The sequence below is a fragment of the Ambystoma mexicanum genome, chromosome 1p (assembly GCF_040938575.1).
Source record: "Ambystoma mexicanum isolate Mex_15411 chromosome 1p, UKY_AmexF1_1, whole genome shotgun sequence".
NCBI lineage: Eukaryota > Metazoa > Chordata > Amphibia > Caudata > Ambystomatidae > Ambystoma > Ambystoma mexicanum.
The window spans coordinates 913,092,166-913,104,870 of NC_090921.1; positions in this window are offsets into that span (position 1 = coordinate 913,092,166).

The following is a 12,705-nucleotide window of genomic DNA, read 5'->3' on the forward strand; positions in this document are numbered from 1 at the left end:
TATAAATCCCTGTACAGAGGTAGGGCATCCATCCACTTAAGGTGCCGAGGCTGCAGTAATGTTACTCAGAATACAATAGTCAAACCAATTCTTCTGGATGTCAGAAAATCTGTTTGGCAGACATATTCTTGTAGGGAGTTCCAGATTCCAGTCACATGAAGCAACCAAATCTTTCCTTTGGTCAATTTCTCTTCACTTTTCTCGATTGTTACTATATCGTGTATCCATTTAGGACACAGTACACATATAGACTGTAGGTTGTGAGCCTGTGTTTGACTTGAGCATACCCATTCACTAACTGGTGCCTCTTTTTAAAATCCTAAAAGTGGATATATGCTCTTTTTCAGAAATATTGATCATGGCATGATATGGGAGCATAGCTTAAGGCCTTAAGGATAGCTCAGGGACAATGCAGTTGTCTTGGAAACAAGACAATACATAGCAACAGAGGTTTGAATCATGGTCTCACACTTAGAAACCTCTCCGGTATTAAGCATTTAATAAAATAACAGTTATAATAATAATGCTTTTAATGGAATCTATACGATTTTCAAACTTTTATTTATCAATATGTTTATGGTTGTCCAGGTTGAAATGGAACAGTGTTTGTCTATTTTAAAGTTTATATTATCTGTAATGATGGAAGCAAACTATTTCCCCAGAAGACATTCTGAAATACAGTCAGATTCACTTAAGATCGTAATGAGATGAGGAAAGCTCGTGGTTGACATGTAGGTCTATTGAAAGGGTAAAGTCAAGTATAATACCTAATATTTTTCATACAGCTTATAATATGCTACATTTGTTAGTAATCCTGATTTCTAGATCAGACTCTGTGATATTGTGTTACTTATGAGAGGAAATAATCAGAAGTTGATCGAATTTAGCCTTATTTAAATTGAACTATTCAACAGATATTCCCGATTGACATTGTTCACCTTGGAGGCAGTAGAGGACAGTGATGGGAGTGGCAGGATTGTAGACCACAAGGCCCATGGCAATATGCCCACTGACACAGTGCCGGCCTGTCTCATCCCGTCTTGGTAGGCCACGCACACGTGGTGGACGTGTTCCTGCTGGCCACTTGGAGTGGGAGAAGTGGTTGCTGATGCAAGTGCCCAACAGGGCGAGGTCCTGTAGGAGATGGGCAGGGACATTCATCCTCAGGCTGACAATGTCATCTCCTCTAATGGCACTTTGACTTCCAAAATCTGGCTATTACGTGAGGCGATTTATGAGGAGGTCTTTGCCTAGAGGAAATACCTGTATGAAGATGGTGACCTCAACAAACGTCCACAAGCAGGAGATTTGAGGGAACTTCTGAAACTTCAGATTGAGAGCTCAAGGGGGAATCACCTGCAGAAGTTGTCCTCCTTGAGGGACACTCTCAACATTCAGATGGAGGCCGCAAGGGAGATTATGCATTCTGACATGTTTTCCACTCACAATGAGGGTCATGAGGAATTTATTGCAATTGGCATACTCATGCATCCCTCTCATGAGTGGCCATGTCCAGTGAGGACCAGCTGTTGGCCATGCGTGGTCAGACTGCCCATCGCTGGATCCTCCACATTATAGAGCTTCACACTGAACCATGCAAGAGATGCCATTGCCCATCTCCCCACACACCTATCTCCTGTTGCCACCCCCTTCTTCATGCCCCCTGATTACTATAAGCACTAGGATGGAGAGGACTGTTCTATGGGCAGTTGGTGCTTATGCTACTCTGCAAGTGATAGCTGTGGTGGACTGTACATACTGACATGATCAGTGAAGACAATTGACGTGGACATTTTGCAAGGAACTGTCTTCCACATTCAGTTAAACGTAATGTTGATCCATGACATGTGCAGGCAGTCTGTCAGACTCCTTGCGCTATTGGTAACTAATCTCCACTATCATTTCAGATCACTTTGCTCAGCCAGCACCCACCCTCATGTGAATAAACACAGATCCCTCTCTTACACCCAAAGTGCCCATTCCCTCTGCTGGACACTAGCACTACTGACACAAATGCAGAGGCAGAGTGTTCGGTGGAGTTGTTGCAGGATTCAAAGTACACCAGCAGGATGATCAGGTAAGTCTGTACACTCTCATGCATGAGCAAGGCTGTTGACCTATACATTCAAATGGTGACCTGATGTGGCACGGGTAGGGTTGTGTGTGAAAGTGTCAACCTGATGGGAGTCGTCCTACATCATGCGACTACTGGTTGTAGTCAGTCACCTCAAGATGTAAATGCACATGATTTTCTGGTGAAGGGACATGTACTGCCTTATTTGTTGGGTGCCATGTAATTTGCACTCCTGTTCTCTAAGCCTTGAATGCCTTCTCCTGCCATAATTGGTGTCAAGTAGCTACTCCATCATGCATGGCCATGCAACACATCAGACTCTCAGATTCCAGGCAAGGGGAGGATTTAGTGACATTCAGCCCAAAGTGTGTGTTTGACAAGTTTGCTTGTTGATGATGAGTGAAGTATGCCGTACATTGCTAGGGAAGTGCAGATGTAGGAGGTCAACATGTGTATCTCAGTTGCTATTTGTGATGTAGCTGCTGTGTCCCTTTTAGTGACAACTCAGTTGATATCAATAGGTGTGAGAATTTACATCAGGTTAATGTATTTGGGTATTTAGTGTGTGTCAACATTGCTTACTGGAAGCTATGTAGAACATCATGATGACAGGGAGATGTACATTTGTAGATAGATGAGGTGTGAATGTGCAGGAGAGAGGTGGCTGGGGTATGCCCTTCAAAGGATGTGCTGCCAACCAGGGGAGGTTACAGCAGGAAGATGATCATACTGTCGCAGGTAGGGTTGTGGATGGAATGTTTTTAGAACCTGGTGTCATGGATTACCTTTATCAGGCAGGGGAGGCACAAATGTAGTTGAACAAACTGTGACCTTGATTTTACAGTGGGAGGTTTGGGGGTACACATGTATTTGTTGTTCTTGTTTATTAGCATTGTACAGTTGACAAACAACCTTTTGTACCATTACTAAAATTTACTTCCAAAAATAGTCAAATATAAAATACAGGCATCTTGATTACCACTCATAAATATAACCCACAGTCCTTCCACATTGGAATTCCCAATCATGTCAGCAGGTCTGATTGCTTGATATCTGAGCCTTTTTGAGGCATGCACACTCTGTCAGCAGATGTTTCACAGTCTCGATTCCAGGGTCATCATATATCTGGCATACTTTCTCAATACTAGGTATTTTTTGCCAATCCCGCATAGCTTCTCGAGTCCTCAACACATTACATTTGATCTTAAGATACTCCCAGACACAATAGCTTCCCAGACATTGTTTTATATATGGATACTCTGGTCCAAGTATTAATGTCAGTGTGGAACAGTGCAGTGGAAGATTTAGATGTGAGATTGACCACAATTTGTTCCCTACCACGTGGGAACTATATTTCCTGCTTAACTTTCCTCAAATTAGGAAAGGTCAAAGACTGCGGATCAACACCAAAGTGGGTCCACCAATAATCTGAAATCCTTTTCATGTGACCTATTATCTTCACTAGGTATGATATTTACTTACAGAAACCCAATAAGTGTGCCGAGAGGTGTGGTGATTAATCTCCAATACATAAAAAGACAACTCAAATTCACTTTGGACTTAATGGGGTAGATGCCAAATTCCAGATAGATGGCCTCAACTGCAATATAAGTTGGCAATGTAAGTAGTTTCCGTAGTATAGAGTTTTCCATTTTGGAGACGTCTTAGCCACAAACAGCCTTATTAATGGCCCCTTGAAAGTGAATGATCAAATTCCCCTGCTATCTGGGCGATCTTCAACTGAAGCTGGTCCACATTCCACATGTTGAGTGCTGCTAAGTCTGGGATCAAGCCAAATCTCAAGATATTTATAAGTAGGGACAATTTCAATCACATCCCTCTTGAGGGACCATATAGAAGGTTTCAGTTTTTTGTGCCTTGGTGTAAAGATCATTGTTTTCATCTTGGAGGTGTAAATCACTGATGAATTTAGGGCAGGGTAAGTGTTAAGCAGATTCAAAGTTTCCTGCAGGCCATAAGGTGTAAAATCTAGTAGGGCAAGGTCATCTGCATAGGCTAACCATTGTAAGGGTGTGTCACCTAGCTTGGATGGCAGAGTTCAAATTTTCCATAACCCCTCCAAGGTCTTCTAGATATAAGTTAAACAGTGTGGGTGCAAAGATGCCTCCATTTTTTCGACCCTTATGCATGATAACCCACCCTGATACAGAGCCCAGCAGGTCCAGCCATACTTGGACTATTGTGCAGTCATTAAGTTGGACAATCATCTTCAATAGTTCTGTTGGGATATAACAACTACTCTAATTCAGCCACAGCCTATGCCTGTCGACAGTATCAAATGCTGCGCTGAAAGTCGATGTAGGCTGCATAGGCTGGACGATTGTGAACTATCCAAGCTTGCTGGACAGTGGTTACTGGGCAGTTAATTGTGTTCTTAGCCTTTCCTGAAGCCTGTTTGATGTATTTGGAAATAGGCTGCAAAGGTATGTCCTGTCTGCTGGCTCTTACATTGATGTAGCAGCAGAGAATTAGTCTACAGATATCCACACATCAGTTGTGTGATGGGACTACCGAGAAGCAGTACATGTAGTTGAGCCATTTTACTTTCTGCAGGTTGACTGACTTGTATAAGATGTTACTGGATTTAAACAGTACAGGTTTGCAATCAGTGACACTGCAGGGATATGTGGATGATGTTCTCAAGGCCTCAAATGGTGAGTCCATTGATGGTTTGTGCATCTGCATGTGGAGCACAGTTCAGGTGAAGGAGGTTAATTGACTGAAGGCTTCACAGAAGCCTATTGCACACACCCAGGTGGCAGGTCAACCTAGAAAGCCTGACGGACCAGTGGGTTTGTAATTGGGGTTCGCCTTGCCCTAAAAACACTACACTGGCTCCCAGTAAAACATTGCATCACCTTCAAAACAATGTGCATAACGCACACAGCAATCAGTGGACAGGGAGCAGAATTCCTACAAAGAAAAATAATCTACAAGCCAACAAGACCCCTCAGTTCAAGCAACGAAATCCGCCTGGAACCTAAACCATACCTCAAGAAGAAACTGGGAGGCACCTCCTTCTACCACTTAGCCACTAAAACCTGAAACAACATCCCAAAAGACATATGAAACACCAAAAATCACCTAAAATTTAGGAAATTACCAAAAACCTGGCTCTTCAACACCACAGACTCAAACTGAAAACCGAATCAGAAAGGAAAGGGATGAATGAACTGGACTCGGACAACCCCCAGTTCAGGCTGTGGACATCTCCCTATGTGAAGAAGCTCCCACGGCACCTGGACGAAGGACGCCGGTTAGAGGGGAACATAGGCGACACCCAAACTGAGACAGAATAAACTACCCACCAACAACTGCACTCGTCTGTAAATTGCCACTGGGTACCAAAGTACAGTGGAATTATCAGGATATTAGCAATCACCATAATATATGAGCTGTGGACATGGGCAGGTGTGCTAGCCATATGGGTGGGAAGGGAAGACTGGGGGAGGTGGAGGCTAGATGTGAAAGGGACCTCCAAGGCCGGACGAACCAAGAGCAGGGGCGCTCCCGAACCCCACCTGGGGAAATTATAGAAGCCTGGAGCCTCAATTCAGGATAAAGATGGCAACTAACCAATTGCACTAACAATTTCCCCCTCTGCATGCACCTCTCAAACTCCAAAACAAACACAACCACAAACCTACAGCACAACAAACCGCAAAAACTTCACTACATTGCAACAACAAAACAAAAAACACACGTAGACTCGCACAACAGTACACAATGAATACCGGCTGCAAAACACTGCAGGCCCAGCCAACAGATCCAACGGGCTGAGGCCGCCAACAGCACATCCAGCTACTTCCCACTAACCACCCTTCACTCCACCCTTCACTTCCTCTTTCAGAGCCGCCAGAGTGCAAAGGGGCCACTCTGGTGGTGATAGTGCACGGTACAAATGTCCTTTAACATTAACATTTACAATAACATTAACATTTCAGTTACTGCCACTTTGCCCACTTGTCCACCTACCTCATCCCATTACCAAATATCGGGGGATGTAGCATGCAGGGCCTCATCAGAGAGGATGATTGTCATGTCACCAGACAGTAGAAATGATGTGTCAATGACAGGAACCACACATTAGGCCTCATTACAAGTGTGCCGGTCCGGTAACAGCAGTGCTGGGAAGCTTACCGGCACCGTTGTTACCGGACTGGCACACTCCGAGTCTGCGTGCATCTGCCATCCCTCCCACCAGGTCTGACTTGGTAGGCAGGACGACACCCGCATGCAGACTTTCTGGAAAGCACCCGCACCTTTATTAACAGTGCCAGTGCTTCCCTCATCCCCATTGTGTCCTAAGGGACTCAAATGGGAATGGGGATTTACCTTTTTCTGGTGCCTGACTTCCAGGAACACCGTGGTCGTAATTCCCCAGTGTTTCCGTGGAGCCAGGTGCCAGAAAAATCACAACTCTGGTAACAGCCTTTCGGTTTTACCGGAACAGCTACCGCCAGAGTTGTAATGAGGCCCATGGACTTTGCAACCTATCTGCCACAAGTCCTGAGCAACGTACATGTTATCTTTGCCTTGCCACAGCTTATTGGTCCATTAATGGAAACTTGTTTCTCGGCATTGAAGTTGCGGAATTGGCACAGGCAACCAGGACATTTTAGACGGCGTATGCCAGTGAGGATGGGATCCATCCAGAAACATTGTTTCTGTATTGCCAGAGACACACACCCACACACACCGGGCATGTGTCGTAACTCTCATGCCTCCAATCCAGCTGTTGCTGTCGGAGCTGGGCCATCCTCACATTGTGCAAGTTAATTGAAAATTCTCCTGTCTACTTCTACTGCACCTGGTGTGACACCAGTGGCAAATGTTTAGCCACCTCTGTTGTTATTTATATGGACAAGGTAGAGAGACAAAGGTGTAATGTAAGGTGAGAACCAGCATATTTATTTTATTGTTTCTATTCCCCACAAGACTTTTTTTGCCCTAATGCGTTCTTGCAGGTGGAAGAAGGAGTTGGGGTGCATACTGCCTCTGGCTTGAGATTTGTGTAGACTCGGACGGTGGGAGTAGATTGGCTGCCCAGTGAATGGTCTGTGGATAATTGTGTTTCAATTTCTCATTGCCAAGTGAGGATGGCTGATCCATGTCCAAACTATGATCCATGCAAACGGGGTGCACTGCTGCTGGACAGTTTTGCTTCAGTCAGTGGGTCATTGTTGCTGCAAAACAGCAAGGATGTTGTAGTAATGCTGCATGTACACATATTGGCTGGGTTGTCATGGGTGGATTATCAGGCTATGTTCTTGGAATAATCTTCACAAGATAGGAATTCTCTTGCACCATTTGTGGTGTAGGAGTTGGCACAGCACGTTGTACATGTGTGTCATATTTGTTAGTGATGTGTTGAGGCATGTGTGTTGGTGGTAATATGTGTGCTGGTGTGTGAATGCTGTGCATGTTTGCTCCCAGGTGGCATGACTGCACGTACTCATCTTGGGATATTTTCCCTCTGCACTGTGGGCAAGGAGTGCAGGACGTGGTGTAGACATGCACACCTGAGATTTGTCAGTTGGGTACTCCGAAGTTTGGGGACAGTGCGGAGTGGGCAGCCCAAACTGTTGTGCAAGCATTACAGGCTGGTGCTTGGTGTGATGCTATGTTGAGGGGCCTATCGAGCTGGATTGTGCAGCTTTGCTGGTAGGAGCCTCAGCAACCTGCTACAGTGCAAGTCTAGCCACAACAAGAGCAGCAGGCAATGGAGGAGCCACGATTGAGCCAAACAGCATATGCAGCGGATTGTCCCCTGAGTCAACGCATAATTCAATGAGGAGAGTCTAGAGGCTAAGGGACGAAGGGCTAGGGTGGTGATGGACCGGGGGATAGGTAACATAAGGCGAGTGTGAGTTGTGGAAGCATAGCGATACAATCCACTGCAGAAGGTGGTGTGGTGCGGTAGGAACAGGCAGGCACACCAAGTCTCTGGGAAGGGTTGGTATGCCAGTGTGGGTTCTGCAGGTGGCAGTGCACATTGATCAGGGTGTTGTAGGGGGATGGGGTGGCTCACTGACTGTAGGAGAGACTGTGCCATGCAAAGGTACAAGCTCTGAGGCAAGTATTGCCCAGTCTGGGGACTAGTGGGAGGGGGCGACAATGCTCATGTTCACTTTTCCAAGGTAGCAGGGCAAGGGAAAATGCCATCAATCCATGTTTAACAGGGATATTCAAAGGGGGAGGGGTAGAGAAGGACACATGTCCTAGGGTGGTGTACACCTGGGGATGCCAATGTGGATTTTTTTCAAGGGAGCTCTTTTATTGTTGATGTTTGTTTCTGCAAGCCTCTGAAAAGCTTTGCCAAGGGGCTATGGGAAGGGGTGGTTAGTTTTTCTCATTCATAGGTTCTGTAAGTGCCTGCCGGTCGCAGCCTTCTTAGACAAGGAGTTATCCACAGTGGTAACATGGCTCTCAAGAGCCGGAGGGTGCAGCCAAATGGAGTGGGGTAGCAGAAGGGTGAGATTTGAGCTGTGGCTTGTCATATGGAGTTATCTTCTGATGTAGGCCTTGATGGGTCAGGAGTTCTAGCAAAGTGTGTGTGTCATGGGATCATGAAGTATGGTGGCAGGATTACAAACATGTGGCAGCAGGTGTTGATGTTGGTACAGGGACTAAGATGGGTGTGGGTTAATCAGGGGCAGGTTTAGGCATTCTAAGGGCATGTGGGCCAAGTGTTCATGCAAAGGGTGCTCTGGGGAGCTGGGGCAAGAGTCAGTGCATGGGCAGGACTCCATCAGGCAACATAGCCTCTGACAACAGGCAACCAGGGCAGTAAAGATGCAATGGGATATCACCGGGATGGGATCCAGGAATGGGGCTAGAAGGAGTTAGGCCTATACCCACCATGAGCATCAGGGGAGTGGGTAGGCCAGATACCACACATGTAGCTGAATACATTTTTGGTGGGGGTTGTACACTTTAATTGGTGTTTGATGGGATAAGGATGGTTGGAAACATAGATGGACAAGCCAAAGGTGGTGCATCAAGGCAGAACGGGCTTGAAAGGGTGATGGTACAGTTTGCAAGCGGGGACCAGGAAGGTGCCAAGTGTTAGGAGTGTACCTAAATGGGCCTGACTATGCCTTTGTGTATCCACTTGAGACATGTGACTGAGGGGGATATATGAGATGGAGCCTTTTGGACTAGGTCTAACCAGGGTTCTCAAGTGGAGGTGAGGGAATTGGCAATGTGGAAAGGACATACATGTCAACATTGTGGAACACCTAAGAGTGAGATGTTCTCAGAGTGAGCAAGAGCAAAGAGTTTACACCATGTATTGCTTTAGTGTTGTTATATTTTTTTGGTCTACAGTAAAAGGATGATTAGCATTGTGTTTATTCAATAAGGAGCCCCCCACATGAATCTGGAGGGGTGACATGTATGCAAGGGGACAGGGACAAAACTGATTCTCACCTCACCTATCATGATTTTGGCCACAGTGTGCTGTGATATTTCACACATACAAGTGAGTGTCACTTTAGAAGTACATAGGGCCTCATTACGACCCAGGCGGAAAACCATGGTGCTAATAACACCATGATCTATGCCGGTAACTTACCGACTCCGCCATGGAGAAAGGGGGAATTACCACCCCATTACAAGGTTGGCGGGGCGGTAATTTCCCCTTCCTCCATGACCCTTCCCCATTTCCATTTTTGCCCCATAGGGCTCAATGGGAATGGGGAAGGCGCTAAGTATGGTACCGCAAATTGTGGTACCGTACTTAGCACCAAGGTCCCTTTGCGGGTCCCTACTTTAACGGCTGGTGTAGACCAGCCGTTAAGGTAGGGTCCCTCAAAGGGACCTCGTAATCAGGCGCTAATGGGTTAACGGCGCCACAGCCTTTTACGGCGCCGTTAACCCATTAGCGCCAGGGTCGTAATGAGGCCCATAGACATGATAAATGTGTTTTTGTTACGTTTGGGGGTGGTTTATATCTTGGGTTTGATGTTGACTCCTGGGCCAGGTAGTTGGAAGTTCCACAATCTTTCGGTGTGTAATTGGCATGGATCTGTGCATATGATGGATGGTGTCTCAGGCTACTGTCATGGACACCACAAGCAGGTCTACACATTTCAACCAACACCAAAGGTTGTGTGGAGAATGGTGGAGGATCTGAGGTGACCAGCATGCTGGTCATTTGGCAGTGTTTATTTTTAGATATTGGGTGTGAGTTCAAACATGAGTGACTTTGGTGCAAGGAATTGCACCCAGTCACACACTGCTTTGCATCACCCAATTGGGTGGGGGTCAACAGGGAGCGATGGGCAGGCTGAAGGATTGTGGCCAAGGGAACATGCACCAGCAATGTTTTTTTTTCATTTATGATTGGATGGGCCTTTAGCAACAATATATATACAAGACACAGATTTGGGTGAAATGTTATCAAATGCCTTCTAATTTGGAGTATCATGGACCATGTGTGAGACTGTGTCCCAATGTTTTCTCTCTGCACAGTATATAGTGGTACTTGTTTAATTTGATTGGTGAAGAGGGTGGCAGGGGTGCATGTGGATTGCACCTTCATGGAGATTTAGGTGGACCTGGTGGTATGGCATTTAGGTGTGATTGCTCAGTGAAGTGCAGAGTACTTTTGAATGATACTGCACTTGGCATGGCTAAAGGGGACACAGGTGAATTATTTATTTGTATCAGAAGAACATGTGATGTCTTATACTGGCATATAATTGGTGGTTACAATGATTAGGAATGTGGGTCCAGGGCTTTGTATTCACTATGTGGCATTAGGTGGGCATGTATTCATTTCCCAGCACACACAGATGATTATTGCATTTTGTGGATGAAGTTGGTGAATCCAATATTTGACACAAAGGTCCTGTCTATGTTACTTTGTGTCTCTTGTGAACCTTGTGTGCACCCCACTTGATTTCTGCTGTGATCTTCTTTTGTCAGGCCATGGTGTCTGCAAGTTTTGAAGAATTTATATATTTTTGGCTTTACTGCAAAGTGTGTGATTGAAATTATGCCAGGACAATGATGAAGGATTGGATGGAGAATTTGTGGATTCGTTTGGCACAATATTGGTACATTTTTGATAGCATCAGTCCTCACCTACTGGCACATTTTCAGATTCAGGGGCATTGAGGCAGAAAAGCAATTGGTTGCTATTGGTGTTGTATAAAACTGCACACCATGAGACAGGATCAAATTGACATTGAAAAAAACATGTGAGAGGGGGACCCTTATGGGATGCCGCAGGTAGCAGGTGCGGGTTTGGATTTAAATGGAAACAGGGACATTGTTAGAGAGTGATATGACAAATAAGAGAACCAGGCAAGAGAAGCTCGGATAATACCGACTGCCTCCAGATGCCCAAGAAGAATGCCCCAATCGATCGTATCGAAGTCTGCTGAGAGGTCAAGTTAAATAAGATCTCTGCACTCACCACTGTCCGCAGCATAGCCATATCATCAAGGACAGAAATCAACACGGATTCTGTTCTTGTAAGCGGTGTAAAACCTGCTTAGAATACATGAAGATGGGAATTTGACTCAAGAAAACTTGAGAGCTGCAGGGTAAGACACAATGCCATAGATTTGGCAATACGTTTCACCATTGTAAATCAACACAGATTCTGTTCTGTAAGCGGTGTAAAACCTGCTTGGAATGCATGAAGATGGGAATTTGACTCAAGAAAACTTGGGAACTGCAGGGTAACGCTCAATGCCATAGGTTTGGCCAGGCAAAAGAGAAATAGGCTGATAACTGGAGGACGCAGAGGGATCAAGATGAGTTGTTGTTTTTTAGCAATGGTGTAACCAATGCATGCTTTAAAGGTGCTGGGATAAGACTGCTCGAAAAACAGTGGCGCATTGCCTCAGTAAGCCAGGAGATGAAGTTAGATCCGAAGGAGATGAGGATTTAAGCTTCTTTAAAGTTGAAACTTCCGTTTCACCTGTGATAGGTTCAAAATGAAAGCATTTGCTTTTGTGTAGTTACGTAGCATAACTTGAGGCTGGAGGTAAAATAGGGACAGTTGTTGCAGCAGAGGACATTTGAAATTGTATTTTACAGATTGTATCTATGAAAAAGACACTAATAGCATCACATGTAGCTTGGGACTGCAAAGAGTCAACTTGGGCAGGGGAGCAGAAGGAATCTCCCTAGCGACTCTAAAAAAGTCACAAGAGGAGCGGGTTGCTTCTACAATACGACTGGTATAGAATAGAGATGTTGCCTCTTTAATGGCTTTATGATAAGCTGTTAGGGCAGCTTCATATTCCTGTTTAGCCACTGAAGAGTAGTCGATGAACCATTTCCGCTGGTCTTATGGACGGTCTGCTTAAACATCCTTGGGTTTGGGGAGAACCAAGATGCAGAGGGATTTGATCTACAGCATCCCACTTTCACATGGGCCAACTGATCAGCAGTCAGCAAGGATCTAAATTGTCAGCATTTCTCAAAGATATTGGGCCTCATCACGAGTTGGGCTATAGCCCTTAAATGCGGTGTAACAGTATTGCCGCTGCATTTAAGGGCTGGCCCTATCATGAGTTGGGCGCTAAATTAGCCGTTTTACCTCCAGCTTTTTTCTGGAGGTGAAAATCCCTGTTTTCGACGGTTTTACAGCC